At 43.9% G+C, this 22,015-nt stretch overlaps 1 long non-coding RNA gene across 1 annotated transcript; it reads left to right on the plus strand.

Annotated features, from left to right (window-relative positions):
• The first annotated feature begins 1,730 nt into the window (after nucleotides 1-1,730).
• LOC115894376 lies at nucleotides 1,731-21,058 on the plus strand. Its single transcript, XR_004054507.1, has 5 exons — nucleotides 1,731-2,966; nucleotides 6,315-6,582; nucleotides 11,640-11,792; nucleotides 14,013-14,224; nucleotides 20,603-21,058. It is a non-coding gene; the product is annotated as an uncharacterized LOC115894376 (long non-coding RNA).
• Nucleotides 21,059-22,015: the final 957 nt, after the last annotated feature.

The following is a 22,015-nucleotide window of genomic DNA, read 5'->3' on the forward strand; positions in this document are numbered from 1 at the left end:
GTCCAACTTCTGTAAGTGATGTTCCATTCTTCCTTTCAGTTTCATCGTCATCCCATCCCATCGTTGCAATGCGTAAACTAAATTGTAAAGTTAAGCATCACTGATAGACTTTAGATACAATTGTGAAGAGAAAGGAAATGAAAGAAAAGGACTAAAAATAGCTAAAAACGCTCCATTTATATATAATACAGCAAGAAGGGAAATACCGTTAGAGGTTATAATCCTCATTTTTGTAACTGGTAATGAAGCTTTACTGTCATTTACGATTTTCCTTCTCTGCTACCTATTCCAGGTCCCTCTTTCCTTCACGCAACCCCTCAGCTGGCCAGGATTCTTTGCCTGCTTGGGTTAAGCAAGTTTTCATTCTTGAGGAGGTTGCCTGTAGGTAGGTTGTAGTTTGTCTGCAGGTGGTGCAGTATGTTGCCATCAACTTGTGCCCTGGCATGAGAGTGATGAGGTGCCTCAGGAGACCTCCTGGGTTCTAGTACTGCTCCTCTTGCCTCTGTGGCATAACAGCAACCCCACTTCCTCCTGAGCTTTGAGATCAGTCACCAAACAACATGTGACCTGTGGCATGAGGAGACCACATCAATTTCAGTTTCCAGTTAATAGGAACCATTATTGCAGGTTCTGGTGAAAGCATTGTACTACAATATCTAAACCAGCTGGTTTGAGGAAAAGCAAAGTATAAATTTTGAGGAGAATAATTAGGTATGATTTGAGAAGTGCCACACCCATTGTTTCCAGCAATGATATTCTGTTGTGGAAGAAACTATTGGTCATTGGTTCAGAGTTTTGTCTCCCAGCAGGCACTTGAACTAATTTTTTTTTTTTTTTTTGAGACGGAGTCTCGCGCTGTCACCCAGGCTGGAGTGCTGTGGCTGGATCTCAGCTCACTGCAAGCTCCGCCTCCCGGGTTCACGCCATTCTCCTGCCTCAGCCTTCCCGAGTAGCTGGGACTACAGGCGCCGCCACCTCGCCCGGCTAGTTTTTTGTAGTTTTTAGTAGAGACGGGGTTTCACCGTGTTAGCCAGGATGGTCTCGATCTCCTGACCTCGCGATCCGCCCGTCTTGGCCTCCCAAAGTGCTAGGATTACAGGCTTGAGCCACCGCGCCCGGCCTTTTTTTTTTTTTAATTAAAAATTTTGGCCAGCTGGTAGCTTCTTGCTTGGTGGCTGGGAGCCAGATTCCATGGTAGGCAGGAGCAAGGTGCAGCCGGTGGGAATGCAGGAGAGGCCAGTTGCTTGTTTTGGGACTTTCCGAACAGCAGCCTGGGAACCAACAGAGAAGATTCCATCTTCCAGAGGTTGCCACTGTCTGCCAACTCACTTGTCTCCATCCTCAGTCATCTTTTAAAAATATGTAGTGACACTCTAGCTGTCTGGTTCTTCATGGGGAATGTGAAGTCTGACATCATTCCTATTGCCATGAAATCTGAAACTTAACGTCATTCTCACTGAAAATTGCCTTGGAGTTTGACAAACCCTTTCCCCAGTGATATTGACAGGTTGTTTTGTTTTTTTGAGACGGTGTCTCACTCTGTCACCCAGCTGGGGCTGGAGTGTAGTAGCACGATCTTGGCCTACTGCAACCTCCACCTCCCAGGTTCAAGGGATTCTCCTGCCTCATCCTCATGAGTAGCTGGGATTACAGGCACCCACCACCATGCCTGGCTAATTTTTGTATTTTTAGAAGAGATGGTTTCATCATGTTGGTAAGGCTGGTCTTGAACTCCTGACCTTAGGTGATCCACCTGCCTTGGTCTCCCAAATTACTGGGATTACAGGTGTGAGCCACCACACCTGGTCAGATGCAAGTTATTTTGAGCTAAACAGAAGAGCTACCAACATCCATGTAAAATAACTATAAGAACAAAATAAAAAAAGTTTTAACTAATGAAAATTCTTCCCACCAACCACAATTCCATCCAACAGGCAAAAAGCAGAGGAAAACTAACATAATACTTTTTGTATGAAGTAAATATCATTTAGTAATCAGCTGCAGCTATAAAGAATACCAAAAATCAGACATTAAAAAACTCAAAATAGAAGTGGACACAAAGCAGAAAGCTGTAAAATGAGAACTGACTAAATTCAGGAAAGAAGTAGAAGAAAAAGCCAAAATAATCATGAGATACGGAAACTAAATTACATTGTGTCCACGGGAAAATAGGTTAGCCTAAAAATTCAAGAAGGAACATTGATAAATAAATTTAAAACAGCCAAGAGAACCCAAAACAAATTTGGAAAAGAAGGAAAAATATCGGAAAAAAAATGAGAGATATAGAAGATAGACAGAAGTTAACATATGCATCATTGACGTCTCCAAAGAAGAGAAACGTGACAATGAAACAAAGCTATAACTGGAGATAGTTTTCTGGATATAAAATAAAACATGAATTTTTGGGACCAAAGGTACCTGGAGAAAAACTGACTCAGTATCATTAGCCTCAGTGAAATGCAAATCAAAACCACAATTATAGCCACTAGGATGGCTATAAAAAAAATGTAACAACGTGTTGAAGAGGATGTGGAGAAATTGGAACTCTCATACTTGGCTGGTAAGACTGTCAAATGGAGGCTGGGCACAGTGGGTCACACCTGTAATTCCAACTCTGCCAGGCTAACGTGGTAGGATCGCTAGGGCCCAGTAGGTCAAGGTTGCAGTGAGCTGTGATCGTAGCACTGCACTCCAGCCTGAGCAACCGGGCGAGGCCTTGTCTCAAAAGAAAGGAAAAAAAAAAAAGTATGTCAAATAATACAGCCACTTTGGAAAGCAGTCTGGAAGTTTCTCAAAAATTAAACATAAAGTTACCATATGACCCAGCAGCTCCACTCCTATGTGTATATCCAAGATAAATTAAAACATATGTTCACACAAAAATTTGCACATGATTGGTTATTGCAGCATTATTCACAAGAGCCAAAAAGTGGAAACAACCCAAATACCCATTAACTGATGAATTGGTAAGTAAAATACAGTATATCCATAATATGGAATGTTATCCGGCAGTAAAATCAATGCTACAGAATGTAGACAAACTTGCTATACAATGTGGGTGAACTATGAAAACATGCCAAGTGAAAGAAGCAAGTCACAGACCACATAGATGATTCCATTCGTATGACTCATAGAATAGGCAAATCTATGGAGATGGTAGATTAGCAGTTACCTAGGGCTCCGGGAGTTCAGGGGAATGGGAAGTGACCACTAATGGGTAACAGTTTCTTTTAGGGGTAATGAACTAAATTTGATGGTTCTAAACTTGACTGTGATGATGCTGGCACAACTCTGTGAATAAACTAAAACCATGGAACTATGTACTGTAAATGTGTGAACTCTATGGTAGGGAAGTTATATCTCAATAAAGCTGTTTTTTTAAAAAAAGATATAGGAGTCAACTTGAAGGAACTTTTTCTTTTTTTTCTCTTTTCTTTTCTTTTCTTTTTTTTTTTGAGACAGAGTCTCGCTCTTTCTCCCAGGCTGGAGTGCAGTGGCACGATCTCACCTGACTGCAACCTCTGCCTCCCTGGTTCAAGTGATTCTCCTGCCTCAGCCTGCTGAATTATAGGTGCTTGCCCCCACATCCGGCTAATTTTTTTTTTTTCTTTCAGTAGAGACAGGGTTTCACCATGTTGACCAGGCTGGTCTCAAACTCCTGACCTCAAGTGATCCACCTGCCTCAGCCTCCCAAAATGCTGGGATTACAGGCATGAGCTACCACACCCGGCCTTGAAGGACTTTTTCATTGGCCACATTTGGGACAATCTGCAAATAAAAATTAATGTTAATTATTATTTAATTATATTTTAAGTATAATTGTATTTATATTTGAGATAATTATATACTTAAATGTGTAATTAACTTCAATATAATGAGTAGGTATATAGTTAAGTATATATGATTATATTTAAGATGTTTATATATTAAATATATTAAGTGTATTATATAGTACTATGTAATATGTTTAACATAAATATATAATAAATGTATTAAATGTTAATGTAAAATAAATATTTGTAATCTATAAGTATAATCGATTATAATATAATAATTTTTTTTGAAAATCATGGTCCATAGTCAATCTCAAACAAAACAAAAGAAAACAGGGAGAGAAAAAGAAATGCTCATCTTTACAGAGTGATAAATGTAAGAGGAATGTTAGATTAGACAATTACCCTTTTGGAAACTCAAATGTAATAATTAACCAAGATAAGGATTACTAATGGATGCTAAAACTATTGGGAAAACAGTTTCTGGGAACAAGGTATTCACACAGACTCCCAAGTATTGCTCCACTGCTTATTTACTAATTACAAAAGGGAAATTATGCATTTATAATGGAAAGACTGAGCAGTTACCACCATAACCAAGTGATCAAACATCACCAATATTGGGACTACTAGATATGTGCCTCCTAAGTAGAATTCTTTCCAAAAATATTTAACCTAACTTCCTGCTTACAGGAAATACAGTAGATACTGGTATAAGATGAACACCATTAGGAAGTAATCATCTCCAGAATATGGGATATTATGTAGCTGCACCAGACCAATTTGGTTCAACTTTTATGTAACAAAGTTATGAGTTGTTTTTCAGTTGCTAATGGAGCCTCAGGTCATGTAACCTGAGCAGGCCCAGATTAACCAAGTGTGTAGCCACAGGGTGAAACCTAAGTGCTCAGAGGAGCAGGGACTGGATTAGGAAGCTGACACTGTGTGGCTGAATCTACGATGCAATCAGATTGAGCTCTGGCATCACTCCTTAGCAGGATCCAGTGAGATCATGCCTCTTGGCATTACCTCATTGCAAGATCCAGTCAGATCATGCCTGATTACCCTATGCTTATAAAATCTGACACAGCCCGGAGCTCAGGGAGGCATTGCTTTGGGAGCTATCTATACCTATTGTTCTCTTTACTAATTGTAAGTAATAAAATCCCCTTGTTAAATCCTGCTTGGTTGTGGCCATTGGGTTGTCACTTACCAAGTGACCTAGCCCACCAGTTGTGTGGGTAACAGTTATACAAAACAGTTGGCCTGAACTCTTCAAAAATGTCAACAGTATGAAAAACAATACCCAGAAATAAATGTATTGAAGGCCGGGCGCGGTGGCTCAAGCCTGTAATCCCAGCACTTTGGGAGGCCGAGACGGGTGGATCACAAGGTCAGGAGATCGAGACCATCCTGGCTAACACGGTGAAACCCTGTCTCTACTACAAATACAAAAAACTAGCCGGGCGAGGTGGACGGGCACCTGTAGTCCCAGCTACTCTGGAGGCTGAGGCAGGAGAATGGCGTAAACCCGGGAGGTGGAGCTTGCAGTGAGCTGAGATCCGGCCACTGCGCTCCAGCCCGGGCGACAGAGCGAGACTCCGTCTCAAAAAAAAATAAAAAAAATAAAAAAAAAATAAATGTATTGGAAAGAATAGTTCTAGATTAAAAGAGACTAAATAGACAATAACCAAAAACAATGCAGGAAACTTGAGTAGATACTGGAGCAGGAAAAAAAGAGCTATAAAAGGTATTTGGGGGATAATTGGAGAGAGTTGAATTTGGGCTGATATTAGATGGTGATATAGCACAATTGTTAAATTTAGGGGGAGGTGATGGCATTGTGGTTATGTAGAAAAATGTTTTTATTCTTAGGAGATACATGCTGAAGTAATTAGAAGGGAAATGTTATAATGTCTTTGTATTAGTCTGTTTTCACACTGCTGATAAAGACATGCCTAAGATTGGGCAATTTACAAAAGAAAGACGTTTAGTGGACTTACAGTTCCACATGGCTGGGGAGGCCTCATGATCATGGTGGAAGGTGAAAGGCATGTCTCACATGGCGGCAGACAAGAGGAGAGAACTTATGCAGGGAAACTCCCCTCTTTAAAAACATCAGATCTTGTGAGACGTATTCACTACCACAAGAACAGCATGGGAAAAACCTGCCCCCATGATTCAATTACCTCCCACCAGGTTCTTCCCACAACATGTGGGAATTCAAGATGAGATTTGGGTGGGGACGCAGCCAAACCATATCAATCTTTAACTTAATTTTGGTTGTCTAACAAAACTGTATATCTGTATTTGTAGCTATCTATCTAAAGGGGAGCACATGCAAATGTGATAAAATATTAGTAATTGATGAATCTGTGGTTGACAGACTCTAAGGTGGCACTCAGTGAATTCTGACCTTCCCTCCTGGAATTCACACCTTGTGTAATCCCTTTCCCTTGGGTAGGGGCTGGGTTTAGAGACTGGCTTCCAGCAAATAGCATGTGGGAGATTCCTTCCATAATTGAATTCTCTCTCCTTCAGTTGCTCAGATGGAAATGGGCTGCCATGTTGTGAGCTGCCTCGTGGGGAAGAGGTTCACATGTGAGGAACTGAGGGAGGCCTTCAGAAAACAGCCAGTGAAGAACTGAGACCCTCAGTCCAACAGCCTGTGAGGAACTGAATCCTGCTGACAACCATATGAATGAGCTTGGAAGCAGGTCCTTCCCCAGCGAAGCCTTCATGTGAGACTGCAGCCCACTTGACACTTTGATTTGTAGCCTTGTGACAGACCCCAAGCCAGAGGAGCCAGGTAAGCAGTGCCTGCACTCCTGACCCATGGCAACTGTGGCGTGATAAATGTTTCTTCCCATGAAGCTATGTTTTAGAGTAATTTGTTTTGCAGCAATAGAGAACTAATTCACTAGGTAAAGGGTATATCCATTGTAATCTTTCAACTTTTCTGTAGATCTGCAGTTTTATGTGCTGACAGTCAGGTGAACACACTGCTGTTGGCACCATAGCCACTGCATACTACATGCTGTCAGGCTAACATTTGATGCTGCAGCAGTAAGTTATTTCTCAACTGACCCTGAGTCTCTGGTTCACTAGCAGGATCATGTACCCAAGCTCCAGCTTCCAAGGTGTGAGGTCAGAAAGTACCTGACCCTCACAGCTTCCATAGTGAGAACTGTGGCCCTGTCTCTCAAATAGGGAGGTATTCAGACACTGAGTAGATGAAAAAAACCAAAAAGGGCGGGGATGGATAAGAAAAGAAAAAGAAGGAAAAGAGGGAGGAGAAAGTGAAAAGAAGAGAAACATCTGCTATACTTTCTTCTACTCCTCTACTCCCAACTGCCCAGAAAGCTCCCCTGCTGTAGGAGAGAATCATATCAGCAGAGTACCTGATGATCTAGTTTACATGCTTGGAGACTCATTAGGGTAGCTCAGCTACCGACTCTTCCTGTTTCCGTTTTTACTCTCCTGCCAGTAACAACCCCCTCTGTCTGTGTCTCTTTAAAGCCCCAAGAGAGACGATCTGATGGTTTGGCTGGTCACTGTTTAACAGAGGGTGTTCTTGTTGGTCTGGATTTTCACTCCAGGCTACTTCAGAAGGTCTGGATTGGCCAATAGCTTAGATGCCCTTGGGACCAGTCTCCATCCAATCCATTTATTTGCCTGTGGGGTGGTAACAGAGCAGCTTCCACAAAGGAGCCCCTAAGTCCCCTAAGTCATGGACTTGTACAGGCATTTTGAGGCTTTTATAAGGGGGCAGTGTTAGAAATGCTTGTTCCCCAATGCTGCAAAGAAATAGCACTTGAGTTGGAGAGAAGTAAAAGCTTGAACCGGCCTGGGAAGGACCTTACCTAGTGCTCCTAACTACTGAAACTGCAGTGTGGACAGCAGAAAAAGAATGGAGCCATCACACCCGAGTCAGGAAAGTGCCATTCCCTCCAGAGTCATGGGCCATGGTCCCAGGGGAAAACCCTACCAAACTAAAGCTGAGAAAAATTTAACTCTGTTTTATTTATTTGATTACTCCTTCCTCTTTTCTCACTCTATTGCTATTAATGGAACCAAGTCGATTTCGCCTCAAACTATTACATTTGATGCTTGCCTTGTTATACCCTGTGGAGACTTGCCAAGTCAGAGGCAACTCTCCACTTCAGAAAAGTAGCTTTATCCTTCCTAGCTCTTTTCAGACTAAAAATCTGTTAACTGGGATAAATTAATTTGAGAAGAATTTGACGAAGATTCCAGTGTAAACTGGAAATCTTGTCCTCCTAGAGCAGATCTTCTCTGCCAAAGTTGGTCCAATACTGTATAAAATATTGAAGAGCAAGGATAGGCTGCCCCAACTAGTACTTGCAGTTCCTTAAAACCATATATTCATTTGACTAAAGGAGTTACCCCTGCCCATTGTCAGGTAGACCAATGTAATTGAGACAGATTACCATCTCTGCTCCCCAGAGTTTATGGTATAGGAGCAGAAGTCTCAGGATCCTTTGAAATGCTGTTTATTGTCTCGCCACCTTCTGCAACCCCTTCTCCCTCTCCTAACTTCTCCGCTAACCAAACCTTCTCTTGTTATCTACCCAATGATAAAACCAAAGTAGTTGTTGTAGAGGTTAAAGATTTGAAACAAACTATAGCACTTGAAACGGTATCAGGACGCAAATGCTTGCCTGGAATGGATTAAATATTCTGTTCACACACTAAACAAAGCGACTGTTAGGCTTGTGCGACAGGCAGACCAGAGACCCAGATTGTCCCCTTTCCAGTTGGGTGGTCCTCTCGTGGACCGAGCATGAGCTGTACGGTAGCTCTCTTCTTCCAGAACCCCACAGCCTGGGGCGATGAGTCATGCAAGACTCTTTCACTGCTGTTCCCTGAGGTTAAGAGCCCTGTGGATCAGCCCCCGAGGGCCATGCGGCCCCTGATGTTAACTTCACCTTCACCTTGTGCCTTTCACTGCTGAGGAACGGGTGGCGGGGTGGCGGGGGAGAGTTAGCATTCCTTGAAGACTTAACAGGGTGCATTGAAACCAAGCCTTTTTTTTTTTTTTTTTTTGAGACGGAATCTCGCTCTGTCGCCCAGGCTGGAGTGCAGTGGCCGGATCTCAGCTCACTGCAAGCTCCACCTCCCGGGTTTACGCCATTCTCCTGCCTCAGCCTCCCAAGTAGCTGGTACTACAGGCGCCCGCCACCTCGCCTGGCTAGTTTTTTGTATTTTTTAGTAGAGACGGGGTTTCACCGAGTTAGCCAGGATGGTCTCGATCTCCTGACCTCGTGATCCACCAGTCTCGGCCTCCCAAAGTGCTGGGATTACAGGCTTGAGCCACCCCGCCCGGCTGAAACCAAGCCTTTTCAAGAAGAGCTTACCAATCAGTCTTCCCTGGTTCATCTCCAAGCAGATGTGTGGTGGTATTGCACGGGACTATTGCTGGGTACTCTGCTCTGCCAAGTAATTAGAGCGGCACTTGTGCCCTAGTCCAATTGGTCATCTCTTTTACCCTAGCATTCTGTCAACATGGAGGAAAAAAAAAAAAAAAGAAAAGCGTTAAAAAAAAGAAGTGCCTCACATGGGTCCTTTGACCCCCATGTTTATATAAACGCTATTAGAGCTCCATGAGGAGTTCCAGATGAATTTAAAGCCCAAGATCAAATAGCTGCAAGATTTAAGTCAGTATTTTGATGGGTGACAATTAATTAGAACATAGATTAGATAAATTACATTTATTACGATCAACAGTGGTTTATTAACTACATTAGAGATGCTGTTAAAGGAATAGCTGAGCTATTAGGGGCTACTAGCCAGATGGCTTGGGAAAATAGAATAGGCTTAGACATGATATTAGCAGAAAGAGGAGGAGTTTGCATCATGATTAAAACTCAAGGTTGTACCTTCATCCCAAATAACACCACCCCTGATGGAAGTATAACAAAGGCATTGCAAGGTCTAACTTCTCTGTCCAGTGAGTTAGCCAAAACCCCAGGGGTAAATGACCCCTTTACAAGGTGACTAGAAAAATGGTTTGGTAAATGGAAGGGAATCATAGCCTCAATTCTTACTTCTCTGGCAGCCGTAGTAGGTATACGCTTTCTTTCTTTCTTTTTTTTTTTTTCTGAGTTAGAGTTTTTGCTGTCTCCCAGGCTGGAGTGCAGTGGCGCGATCTTGGCTTACTGCAAACTCTACTTCCCAGGTTCACACCATTCTCCTGCCTCAGCCGCCCAAGTGGCTGGGACTACAGGCGCCCACCACCACGCCTGGCTAATTTTTTGTTTTTTTAGTAGAGACAGGGTTTCACTGTGTTAGCCAGGATGCTCTTGATCTCCTGACCTCGTGATCCGCCCACCTCGGCCTCCCAAAGTGCTGGGATTACTGGCGTGAGCCACCACGCCCGGCCAGTATACGCTTTCTTGTTGGGTGTTGTGTCATACCATGCATCCATGGGCTGGTGTACAGACTCACAGAGGCAGCACTTACTAAAACCTCCCTTAATTCTCCTCCACCTTATTCAGAGAAGCTTTTTCTTTCAGAGAATCAAGCAGAACAACTAAGCCAAGACATGTTAAGAAAGCTTGAAGAGAAAGAACTGTAAAATTTCAAGATGGGGGATTGTTAAATATAGTGAACCCCAAGTTTCTCTTCAAAGAATCAGTATGTCAGTATGTTCAGCTCTCTTATTCTTTGATTCTCCATTTTAAAGTTTAACTTCCTGGTGCTCTTTGCCCCTTTGCTTCTGGTTTCAGTAAACAGCTTTCCCGCCAGTCCTAATCAGTAGTTCACATCTGTTCCCCTGGTCACCTGCTCCATCCTGACTCCTCCCAGTCACCTGCTTTGACCTGAGTCACCCCAGTCACCTGCTCTGACCTAAGTCACCTTCAGTTACCTGTTCCTAACCGTCTTTCCCGCCACACTACTCACCCTGCCACTCTGGCTCGTACCCCTGCTCTCTTTAAAGTAGCCGGTTGGAATTAGCTTAGACTGTGTGGTCCAACCCTCGCCAATAGGGGAATAACACAGCAGTAGAGGCTACCTGCCTCAGGAATAAGAACTCCTTCCCCTTCCCTGTCCAGGTGTGCTCTTGCCATTACTCCATTCGCTAGTTACACCCTTCTATAGAAGTAAAAATTGCCTTGCTGAGAAAATTAAATTTGTGTTCTAGTGCTATTTCTTTGTGGCACCAGGGAACAAGCATTTCTAACAGCACTGTAGAGGAAAGACCTTTGCTGAGACCTTACCCTCCTGTTTCATTGATGGAATGAGACATGTGTGGAGGAAGCTGACTTGGGGTAAAGACAATGAGTTGATTTGGGGCATGAAAATGAAAGTGAGATTCCCAGGTGGTGCTGCCTTTTGTCTTTTTTTTAAATTTTTTTATTTTTTGAGATGGAGTCTTGCTCTGTTGCCAAGGCTAGAGAGCAGTGGCGAGATCTCAGCTCACTGCAACCTCTGCCTACAGGGTTCAAGCGATTCTCCTACCTCAGCCTCCCGAGTAGCTGAGACTACAGGCTAGCACCACCACACCCAGCTAATTTTTTGTATTTTTAGTAGAGACTGTATTTCACTGTGTTAGTCAGGATGGTCTCGATCTCCTGACCTCGTGATCTGCCCACCTTGGCCTCCCAAAGTGCTGGGATTACAGGCATGAGCCACCACACCCAACCCTGCCTTTTGTTTTGTTGGAGACATGGAACTCAAGTTAGGAAGTCATGGATGGAGATGAAGATGGGATGGTCGATCATATAGATGTAATGCTTAAAGCTACAGACAGGGAAGAGATTTCCATAGGCATGGAAGAGAGTGTAAAGCTGGTACAGCCAAGGGCAGTTGCTGTAATACTATTCCTTCAACCATTTTCACCAGAACTTTGGAAATTTGCATCTGGAATGACTAGGTGAAGTGAATTAGTTTTGCCAACTGTATGATTCAGGCTGCATCAACATCTATGTACAACCCACAGACTTCATGTCCAACATTCACGTCTTATGGCATTGTCTCATCGTTAAGCATCTTGAGGTAGGAGAACTTTTTGAGCTACAAATGTGGAATTTCCCCTTGTATTTCCCCGCTTTTCCTCCTCAGGCAGGCTTTGTTTTACTTTCCTCAGGGGCTGGCAGGATGAAGGCAGAAATTGCCTGCAAAACACTTCCTTTCCTGGCTTTGTTTTCAAAAGCCTAAGCCCCCTGAAGTGTCTGAGTGTACAGTGTACTGGAGGGAGAGGAGACAGGAAGTGGCTCTGAGGGAAACCTGAGCAGGCAGTGGTGGATTTCCCCCAGGGTAAAAGATTGCTCCAAGCCAGGGTAGGGGTCCAGGGTCCTGCAACAGCTGGGACTTGTGCCCTGTCCTCTGACAACACCCCCAGGGAAGTGGCCAGACCTCAGAGAGGAACAGTTACAGGGCTCCCAGCCTCACCAAACATCCATATGTCCCAAGGGTAGCATGAAAGCTAGTGGGCTGTTAGAACTGAGGGAACCAGATAAATTGGGCCCTGGTGGCCTTGGCAGTGACCAGTAGGGATCTATAACTACAGGGTCTTCCTAGGACCTTGAAGGATGGTCTGAAGTAGAAAATCCTATTGGGTTTGGAGTAGAAATTAAGTTGGTTTAAATTTATTATTATTATTATTATTATTTGTTTTTCTTTTTCTTTTCTTTTTTTTTTTTTGAGACAGAGTCTTACTCTGTTGCCTAGGCTGGAGTGCAGTGGCGCGATCTCTGCTCACTTCAGCCTCTCACTCCTGGGTTCAAGCAATTCTCCTGCATCAGCCTCCTGAGTAGCTGGGATTACAGGTACGCATTACCACGCCCGGCTCATTTTTTTTTCTTTTTTTCTTTTGAGATGGAGTCTTGCTCTGTTGCCCAGACTGGAGTGCAGTGGCGCAATCTCCGCTCACTGCAAGCTCCGCCTCCTGGGTTCACGCCATTCTCCCGCCTCAGCCTCCTGAGTAGCTGGGACCACAGGCGCCCGCCACCTCTCCCGGCTAATTTTTTTTTTTGTATTTTTTAGTAGAGACGGGGTTTCACCGTGTTAGCCAGGATGGTCTCGATCTCCTGACCTCGTGATCCGCCCGTCTCGGCCTCCCAAAGTGCTGGGATTACAGGCTTGAGCCACCGCGCCCGGCCGGTTATAGACATTTTTAAGCATCTTGGTACACGTGGCTTAAATGCCACATGTATGGCCTAAATGGATTGAGTCTTTTCAGATTTGGATTTTAAAACTAGAACCCTCTCTTCAGTGGGGTGGGATGGGGGAAACACTGGAAACCTCGTAGGAAGCAATTGCAATATTTTGTATGAAATGCGAGGAAGGGCCAGACTGAGATTATCTGAGATTATGGCATGGGGAGAGAGAAAGGGACAAAATCCCATATCATTCAGGAGGTGCTATCAATAACCCATCTCTGCATATGGGTGAAGAAGTGAGGGGGAGGCAACAATCAAGATCCCCTTACTAATTTCCAGTTGAAAATCAAGTAGATGAAAATCCTATCAACTAAGAGGCAATGTGGTTTGGTGGGAAATGCCTGTGTTTTGGATGTAACTGACCAAGTTCAAATTCCAACTGTCCCAACTAATCAGCTGTGTGGCCTTGGGCAGGTTGTTAAAACTCTGAGCCCATATGCCTAGATTTCCTTATTTGTGAAATGAGGATAGTAGCGTTTATGCTACCAAACTACTGTAAGGATTAAATGTGAATTTTTTTTTTTTTTTTTTGAGACAGTCTCATTCTGTTGCCTAGGCTGGAGGGTAGTAGCATGATTTCGGCTCACTGCAGCCTCCACCTCCCGGATTCAAGTGATTCCCCTGCCTCAGCCTCCCAAGTAGCTGGCACTACAGGAACGCACCATCACGCCCAGACGATTTCTGAATTTCTAGTAGAGACGGGGTTTTACCATGTTGGCCATGCTGGTCTCCAACTCCTGGCCTCAAGCAATCCTCCCCCCTTTGGCCTCCCACAGTGCCCGGCCATAAGTGTGAAAATATCTTTAACAGCCTGGCCCATTGGGGCTTTGAAGAAATTAGTGAAAACAGATAACACTAATAGAAGAGGATGTACAGAAGGTTAAAGAATATATTTGGTTTGAGATCCATTTGTTTAAGATGCATGAAATCTCACAAAATAGACTTTATCTTGGTATACTTTTGTTTTTATTTTAATTTTGCTTTAAATTTTAATTTTGAAATAATTTTTCCTTTATACTTCTTTCTGTACACTGTTGCTTTCATTTTTTTAAAGAGACCTAAAGGTATGAGAGGGACAAGGAAAGAGGGTGGTGATCCTGTTGCCCTTGTGGGTAGAACCGCGGAGGCAGTGGTGCAGTTCTCAAGCATGACCACAAGGTGGAGTCCGTAGTAAGTGGAAATGGTTTACTCTGGGTGGAAGGGGACGCGGCGGGATCCTGGAGCAGGTTCGGTGGCAGTCGCAGAACCCTCCGTCCAGTTCTGCAGGTGAGTCCCATCTAGCCTCTTCTGCCTTTTGGTGACTGACTTTTCATGATATAAAGTTAATCACAATTACACATACCAGCCACCACACACTCCCAGGACCCCAAAGAAACCGTGAACAAAATAATTACAATCACAACACTTCACCTTTTGGTGGTTCTCCATTACCAGTTACATGAACTCCCAACTCCTTGACCTGGCAGTTCTAGGACTTCCAGTCTATGAGACCCCACTTACCTTTCTGGAATCTTCTAATACTTTTCTACTTGGCACATAGGCTCCAGTCAACTGCCTACTCACGGATCCCCAAACATGCCCCTCATTTTCACCTTGGCCTTTGCTTATTCTGTTCCCTGTTTCTGAAAAGTTATTTCTCCATTTCTGCTTACTGAAACCTCAGTCATACTCGAAGAACTCGTTATATCTGTGAGGGCTCTTTATGTTTCAAGTAACACCCAGACAATAAAGGGAAACTCTTGGCTCCTATACTGAGAAATACCGAGGTACTTAGTTAGCTTCAGGTGATGTCTGTTCAGCAGCTTGGACAGCACCGCAGGTGATTTGGTTTTACTCCATTTTCCTCTTCTACCTTTTGCCGTGTCGGCTTGCATTCAAAACCCCCAGTGACTCTTTCAGTCCTCCCCTAGCAGGTAGGTGTGCTCCGTGTCTTCCTTCTGCCTCTTCACATCTCTATTCTTCTCCTCCCCTACTCAGTGCCCTTGGAGGAAGACCTGGCTTAGATTTGTGGGCTTCCTTGCCTTCTGTCTTCCACTTGGGTTTGGCCAGTGAGGACCACCAGCATGGGCTCCATGGATGGCTGGGGTATTAATTAAGTCTCTGTCCTCCATGATGCACAGCACAGGCTGCCTTCATCCCTCATCTGTGAGGTGACAGTCTCCATCTCTCTCTCTATCTCTGTGTTCCGGCAACCACCCTCTGTAGGCGTAGGGTGGTAATGGCCCTAAGATACTTCATTATTCCTTAAGTTTTCACTACACATGCTCACACTTTTGCAAACAGTCCCTGTTTTTTTAAAAAAATAGAGATAGGGTTTCACTCTGTCACCCAGGCTGGAGATCATATCTCACTGTGGCCTTGAACTCCTGGGTTCAGGAGATTCTCCCGCCTCAGCCTCCTAAGTAGCTGGGATTACAGGTGTGCACCACCAACAGTCCACTTAATAATTGCTCCTCAAATTGTCCAGTTTGAGTGTGCCATCTGCTTCCTGCTGGGACATTGACTGATATAGCAATCCCCAGTCACACATCTTCACACTACACTGCTCAGTGGGAGAAAGGTGGGAGAAAGAGGTTCTGTTTTGGCCATTTTAACAGGAAAGAGAGAGAGTAAGCTTCTTGCCTGGCAAAAATATTTTTAACTCTTTTTTATTTTATTTTTTTTGAGACGGAGCCTTGCTCTGTCATCCGGGCTGGAGTGCAGTGGCGCGATCTCAGCTTTCTGCAACCTCCCCCTCCAGGTTCAAGCCATTCTCCTGCCTCAGTCTTCTGAGTAGCTGGGATTACGGGTGCATGCCACCACGCCCAGCTAATTTTTTTCTATTATTAGAAGAGATGGGGTTTCACCATGTTGGCCAGGCTGGTTTTGAACTCCTGACCTCAAGTAATCTGCCCGCCTCTGCCTCCCAAAGTGTTGGGATTACAGGCGTGAGCCACCGTCCCTGGCCCCAGCAAACATCTTGATTATTTTTGGCCTCAGTTGTAATCTGCCTAAACTAATAAGAGACTTTCCTAGTGCCAAGGTTGGGTCATTTCAGGCCAAACCCCATGACTGAAATAGACAAAGCGTGGTTCCCCCAGAACAGAATCAAAGATGCAGCAGTGCTAAATGGAAGGAGGAGAAAATTCAGCACATTCTTTCCAAGTGCCATCTCCTTCTTTGAAGCTTGTCTTGATTCCCCCAAGACGATACAACATGATGGCCAACAAGATGGTGTAGTTCCCAAGATGGAGATTATAGTGTAGTTGGGGAAACAATTATTTAATTTAACTTTTTTTTTTTTTTAGACAGGGTCTTACTCTGTCACCCAAGCTGGAGTTCAGTGGCACCATCTCAGCTCACTTTAGCCTCGACCTCCCAGGCTCAAGTGATCCTCCCACGTTAGCCTCCCAAGTAGCTGGGACTACAGGTCTGCACCACGACACTTGGCTAATTTTTAATTTTTTATAGAGACGGGGGTCTCACTATGTTGCCCAGGCTGGTCTTGAACTCCTGGACACAAGTAATCCTTCCGCCTCAGCCTCCCAAAGTACTGGGATTACAGGCATGAGCCACTGTACCCACTGTGGGGTGACAAATACACAAATAAAGAATAATGATCTATTACATTAGGTACTAGGAAGGAAACAAATGAGGTGCTGAGGGAAGAAAAACATGGATGACCTATTTCAGATCATGTGACCAGGGAAGGCTCCCCTAAGGAGGTGACATTTAAGCTGAGGCTGGAAAGATGAGAAAGAGACAAGTGATGGGAAAGGACAGGAATTCCAGGCATTCTTTTTATTTGTCTTGCTGTGTTGCCCAGGCTGGAGTGCAGTGGCACAGTCTTGACTCACTGCAACCTCCGCCTCCGGGTTCAAGCAATTCTCCTACCTCGGCCTCCAGAGTGGCTGGGATTACAGGCATGCACCACTTTGGCCAGTTAATTTTTGTATTTTTGGTAGAGATGGGGGTTCACCATGTTGGCCAGGCTGGTCTCGAACTCCTGACCTCAAGTGATCCACCCGCCTTGGCCTCACAAAGTGCTGGAATTACAGGAATGGGCCACCATGCCCGGCCAAATTCCAGGCATTCTGAGGTACGCTGGCTAGAGAATGAATAGATACTAAATGTGGAGGCACTTAGATGAGGCCACTGTGGCTAAGCGAGGGGTGCAAAGGGTAGAGCCATCTGGATGAGGCAGGAGAGGTAGGCGGGGCTTCCTGGACCTGTGTTTGGATTCCAGCTGGGTGCAGAGAGCAGTCCCTGAAGGATATTCAGCAGGGATGAACATCTGATTTCTGTTTTAAGGTCACTCTGGAAATAGGGGCACTCATTTGGAAGATGCTGTGTTGTCTAGGTGACAGATAGCAGAGACGTAGAAAGGGTGCCAGCTGTGGAGATGGAGAAAACCAAACAAATCGAGGTGTATTTTACAGGTGGAATCAGCGTGATGACTAGCGGCTGGAACGGGGTGGTTGGAAGGTAAAGGAGAAGAGTGTAGAGTAACTCCTCAGTTGCTGGTTTGATTATTGAGTTGTGGCGATGCGGGAGGGATGGCAATCAGGAGGTCAGCGGCCAGAAGCCACCCAGCATCTCTGAGTCCAAAAGGCAAATTCCAACAGGAGTTCAATTGGCTTCCTTTGAGTCAGACGCTTACCTGGTTCATTAGCTAGGCTGAGGTTGGGGGAGCACACAGGGATGAGTGTGCTAGGACCTGCCTAAACTTGCTAGCAGCCTACAAGAAAGGAGAAAAGAAGCATGTGAATAACTAGAATCCAGAGAATTATAAGGCCTGGGGCAGATGCCTTCTGGAGTGCCATCCCAGCCACCCAGTCATTTCCCTTTCTCTAGAACCTGTTCCACCCACCCCAGGGTAGGGACCAGCCGCAGTAGATGGCAGGCAGAAAGAGATTCTGCTATAAAACACCATACACATAAAAGAAAGAACAGCAACAAATGGGCAAAGATGGAGTATGGTTCTGTGCCCAAAGAATTTACAGCCCCAAAATGAGTTTTGTGATAAGCCTGCTTTGATTTCTCATTTATTCCAAGTTATCATTTATATTGTTAATCTATACAGTTTTCTCCTCCCACATATTAGATAGCTTTTAAAAATGGTTTTCAAGGCTGGGTACTGTGGCTCTTGTTTGTAATCCCAGCATTTTGGGAGGCTGAGGCGGGTGGATCATTTGAGGTTAGGAGTTCGAAACCAGCCTGGCTAACATGGTGAAACCCCACCTCTACTACAAATACAAAAATTAGCTGGGCATGGTGGCACGTGCCTGTAATCCCAGGTACTTGGGAGGCTGAAGCAGGAGAATTGCTTGAACCCAGGAGGTTAGAAGGAGGTTAGAGTGAGCAGAGATCATACCACTGCACTCCAGCCAGGGTGACAGAGACTCCAGCTCAAAAAAAAAAAAAATTGATTTTCAAGTTACTTTGTGTGTATTTAAGTTTTTTGCCTACTTGATAAGCCCTCTGCATCCTTGGAAATTTCTCCACAAACCCTTTTTTATGAATCAGACAGTGCTGTGAGTATTCTGGGATACTGATGTCTACTAGTTTACTGGTGTAAATTATTTCTCTGCCTCTATGCTAGCTAGAGATACATATATATATATATATATGAATAATGAATATATAAAATTTATCAGTTTTCTCCCTCTATCCTAAAAGATTATTCACTGGGCTGGGCATGGTGGCTTATACCTGTAATCCCAGCACTTTGGGAGGCTGAGGTGGGTGGATCACTTGAGGTCGGGAGTTTGAGACCAGCCTGGCCAAAATGGTGAAACCCCATCTCTACTAAAAATATAAAAAAATTAGCCAGGTGTGATGGTGAGTACCTATAATCCCAGCTACTCGGGAGGCTGAGGCAGGAGAATCACTTGAACCCGGGAGGCAGAGGATGCAGTGAGCTGAGATTGCAGCACTACACTCCAGCCTGGGTGACAGAGTGAGACTCCATCTCAAAAAGAAAAGAAAAAGAAAAAGATTATTCGCTGAAGATTATTCACTGTTTCTCAGCTTGATGACCTTGGACAAATTACTTAACTTTCAATTTCTCATGTTTCATATGAAACTGAGTTACATGTTGAGTTTCAAGTGAAACTCAAATTTCATTTATAAAATGGCAATTATAACAGTGCCAACCTCACTGGGTGATTCTGAGGATTAAATGGGATAATCTGTATAAACCACTGATATAGCTTGGATATTTGTCTCCACTCAAATCTCATGTTGAAATGTAATCCCCAGTGGTGGAGGCGGGGCCTGGTGGGAGGTGTGTGGATCATAGGGGCGGATCCCTCATGGCTTGGTGCTGTCTTCATGATAGTGAGTCCTTGCAAGATCTGGTCATTTAAAAGTGCGTGGCACCTCTCCCCACCCCACCCACCTTGCTCCTGCTTTCGTCATGTGAAGTGCCTGCTTCTGCTTCACCGTCCACCATGAGTAAAACCTTCCTGAGGCCTCTCCAGAGCAGATACTGGGGCCATGCTTCCCGTACAGGCTGCAGCACTGTAAGCCAATTAAACCTCCTTTTTTTTTTTTTTTTTTGAAACTGAGTCTTGCTCTGTTGCCAGGCTGGAGTGCTGTGGCATGATCTTGGCTCACTGCCCTGGTTCAAGCGATTCTCCTGCCTCAGCCTCCCAAGTAACTGGGATTACAGGCACATACCTCCACACCCAGCTAATTTTTGTAGAGACAGGGTTTCACCATATTGGCCAGGATGGTCTCGATCTCCTGACCTCGTGATCCACCTGCCTCAAACTCCCAAAGTGCTGGGATTACAGGTGTGAGCCACCGCGCCCAGCCGAAACCTCTTTTCTTTATAAATTACCCAGTCTCTCAGGTTTTTATAGGAATGCAAGAATGGCCTAATACAACCACTTAGCACAGTACATGGCACATGGTAAACCAAGCATGAAAACTCTCTAAATACTACCAAGGAGTGATCTTCAAGATACAGTATGAAGTGAAGAAAGCAAGGTAGGGCCAGTTGCAGTTGTTCACCCCTGTAATCCCAGCACTCTTGGAGGCTGAGGCAAAGATTGCTTGAGCCCAGGAGTTTGAGACCAGCCTGGGAAACAAAGTGTGACCCCCCATCTCTAAAAAAATCAAAAAATTAGCCAGGCATGGTGGCAGGCACCTGTGGTTCCAGCTACTAGGGAGGCTAAGGTGGGAGGATCCCTTGAGCTTAGGAGGTTGAGGCTGCAGTAAGCCATGATCACGCCATTGTACTCCAGCCTGGACAACAGAGTGAGACCTTGTCTCACAAAAAAACCCCCAAAAAACAAGGTAGAAAAAAGTATACAGAATATGCAACTATATTTTTAAAAGATATAAACACATACATATTTTAAAACATTCAGTAATGATGTATCAAGCTGTTTATAGCAGTCATATTTTTGCCAGCAGAATTGTTACGCGGTGATTGTTGAGTATTTATGGTGGTATGATAAAGCAGTACAATGTGTGACCTTATAATTCTGTCATTCTCAGAGTCAATGAATACCAGAATTCTCAGTGTGGGAGAAAGGGCATGTAGATGTAAGACAGAAGGGGTTAAGTAAAAATGCTGTTATCCTGATTTTAATATTATTATTATTAACTTTTTCTTTACACCTGTAACAAAGCTGAAATTTTCCCAATTTTGAATAGGAACCATCAGTATGAATTCAGAATGTATTTCTTGATACTGTCCATGGAAAAGACCTAGAAACAGTGACCAACCCTATAATAATGAGCACCCCTAGCCTCTAGACTGTGGTCTCACGTGACCATTTCCCACTAAAAGGAACCAGGACTATTTGGAGAAATCATTGGGTCCAGGTCTTGGGCAGGAAACATCTGAGATGAACCTGGAAGAACTTGTCATACCACAGCACTCCGAAGCTTTCAGTGAAAACTGAGGTCATGCTAAAAGGATTCGGGAGCTGACTTGACTGACCAAAGATGGGGTGATTTCAACATCAACATGGATAAAAACTGCAAGGGATTAAAACACATCAAATATATTTAGAGCTATGAGTTAATAATATTGCTAAAAAGAAATGTGTTTCTTCTGTTGGAGGATGCTAGAAAAGTAACTCATTCTGAATACTGGTAAATAAAAAATTCAAGCGTTTATCTTGTTCTTCTGTGTGAACTGTACCACTGGGGAACAAAATAGAAGATGAAGGGTGTTTTCTCTTTAAGTATAAGGAGTTTGCTATATAAGGACCTGTGGAATTAGTCTCTCATCATTTGACAACCCTTAATGTAGTAAAGGCTGTAGCTATCATGCATGAATTGTTGTCGTCATAAAAAAAAAAGAGAGAGACAAACGGACATGAGGAGCCTTCTGCTAGAGCACATCACTGCCCATGAAGTAGTCTTGCAAAAATATGGAACCTGAATCTAAATGAGCCTCTCTTTCCAACAATCAATTTATAGGAACTCAAAGGGGAGGACAGAGGAACACATTCGATGATGCCACCACAGAGTTTTAATCAGCCAAAACCAGATCGTGGGAAACTCTCCAGGCCAAATGTCCTGCTGGACTCAAAAAATTAATTTCAATGAAAAAATTTTGAATGGGGTTGGGGGAACATACAAACTAAGAGATAACATCAGTCAGTTGCAGATGCTAATTCAAATAAACTCTTTAAAAGTTATAACTTTAGCTGAGTGTGGTGGCATGCATCTGTAATCCCAGCTACTTGGGAGGCTGAGACAGGAGGATCACTTGAACCCAAAAGTTGGAGACCAACCTGGGCAACATAGCGAGACCTTGTCTCTTAAAAAAAAAAGTATAACTTTATAAAGCAATTGGGAATTTGAACTTGGAGTAGATATTTGATTATATTAAATAATCACCATTGATGTTTTTGGTTAGGATAATGGAATTTTGAGGATTTTAAAGAAAGACCCCTTGACTGTTAAGAGATACACAGTAAAATATTTATGGATAAAATTATGTGATATCTAGGATTTGCTTCAAAATAATGCAGGAGGAGGATGTGGATGGGTTTAGATGAAGTGGGATTCAGTAGTGGGTGATGAATACTATACAAAATGTTCTTTATGCTATTT

This window comes from Rhinopithecus roxellana, chromosome 17, assembly GCF_007565055.1.
Source record: "Rhinopithecus roxellana isolate Shanxi Qingling chromosome 17, ASM756505v1, whole genome shotgun sequence".
NCBI lineage: Eukaryota > Metazoa > Chordata > Mammalia > Primates > Cercopithecidae > Rhinopithecus > Rhinopithecus roxellana.